Raw genomic sequence first — 2,035 nt, forward strand, 5'->3', positions numbered from 1 at the left:
TTATTCTATCATTAAATTTGACACTAATAATTAACGGAATAAATGACACAGACGTTAATAATATTACTAATTAAGTTATATCTTTTTTATATATTAAAAAATGTAACTAAAATTTTCTTGTAATATTTCTTCTCTTCAATTTTCTTTTGATACAAAATTCTAAATTCTAACAATCAATCATCAACGCTGCAAAATAAAAAATTTTTATATTAATGATCGTTGGATTGATTTTATATTTTTACTTACATACTAAATCGAATGCTATCACCTCTTTAATATGTGAATTGTTTGTGTCAAATTTAATAATAGAACAATATTAAACATATTTTAATTTTTTTTGTGATTGAACTAGAATTCTTAAAATTTTTTGAGACTAAAATAGAACATTTACAATATTAAAAATTAAATTAAAGTTCGACTCAAACATTAAAAATCAAATTATACTTTACCCTCTATAAATATTAAATGAGTCAAATTAATTTTTTAATATACTTAAATTAATCCATTTAAAAGACTTTTAAAAATTAAAATAACTTATATTTATTACTCACAAAAATAACTTTAACTTATGAAAATCAACATAAAGCTAAAAAAGTACATTAACTGCATTAACCCAATTAAAAAGTTGAAGTTTTCAAAAAAGAGATGGTTGTGAAGGTGGACACGAGAGTGAGAGTACAGATTCAATGGTCAAGGATTAGCCCATGGGATTTGGCGGCTGATTCAGTGGCATAATTGTAATTAATTCATAAAACAGTGGCATTTTGAAGAAGAGAAAAGGAGAGGTTTACATTGGTTTGGTGGGTCCCAATTTGGTAGTGCCAATGATATTTGTTGATTTTTGTGGCGTGGACCTTCTTTTGGCCACACCCTCCACCGTTTACCACGTCACCTTATTGTGTAAGCACAAACAATAAATAAATAAATGAAAAGCACAAAAATTATTGGCTGATTTTCTTTTTTAAAATTTGGATCCATTAAATTTTAAATTTTTATTTTAGAGAATAAAGTGTGATTTCTCATTTTTAAATAGTTTCTCTTTCATATTTTTTTTTTGTTTCACCTATAAAATAAATAATAAAAGATCACATTTTATCTTTTAAAATAAAATTCAAAATTTAAAAAATTCAAATTCTTTTTTATATAAAAAATATTGATATTTTTTGTAAAAATAAAATTATTTGGTGTAATTATATGTGGATAGATTTTGTAAGTGAGAAGTCACACGTAAGGGGGCATATTACAACTCATAGAGGATGTATTGCAACACGTGGAGGTGTTGAATATTTCCACAATACTGAATTTTCACTGCCATATTAAAAATAATTTCTGAAAATTATTGCTATTATTTAAAATTTTGTTATTTGTGAAAATAATTTTGTAAAATATGAATAGAATTATTGTGTAGATTTATATAGGGCTAATCCTGGACAAAATGTTAATGCATTTTCAAAAGAATAAAGAGTGCAGCAATTAACTTAATAAGTCATTATTGTATATTATTAATATAAAATATCATAACTAAAAAATTAAAATTTATTTAATTAACAAAGTTTGATATTTAAGGATAACCCTTAATAATATAGTACTTGAAGTTTTAATATCGTACATTTATTTCTAACAAAGGTGCTCTGTCACTTTTGATTCTATCTTTCAAATTTGTTTTGATTGTTTCTACCACCCAACCATAATACCTACTTTCTAAACCTTGTCTTTTCTGGTTTAGGCACTAAACTTTATAGTTAGTCTAGGTTGAACAATATTGCAGTCATAATTAATCATTTCAACAGTATAAAAAAGTTCCACACTACTACTCTTCAAGTAGAATCAAGTTGAATGTAACTTGTCCTAGTTAACAAAAGCTAGCCAAAAATTAATACTCAAGTGTTAATATATAGTACATTTAGTTTGTATTTGTATTTTCTTTTTATTTTTAATATTTTCTGTTTTAAAATCTTGTAAAAAAGAGAAATAAAAATAAAAATCATAATTTTTTTCTTTCATAAAATGTTAAAAACAAAAATCACTAAAAAAC

This window comes from Arachis ipaensis, chromosome B02 (assembly GCF_000816755.2).
Source record: "Arachis ipaensis cultivar K30076 chromosome B02, Araip1.1, whole genome shotgun sequence".
NCBI classification, from domain to species: domain Eukaryota; kingdom Viridiplantae; phylum Streptophyta; class Magnoliopsida; order Fabales; family Fabaceae; genus Arachis; species Arachis ipaensis.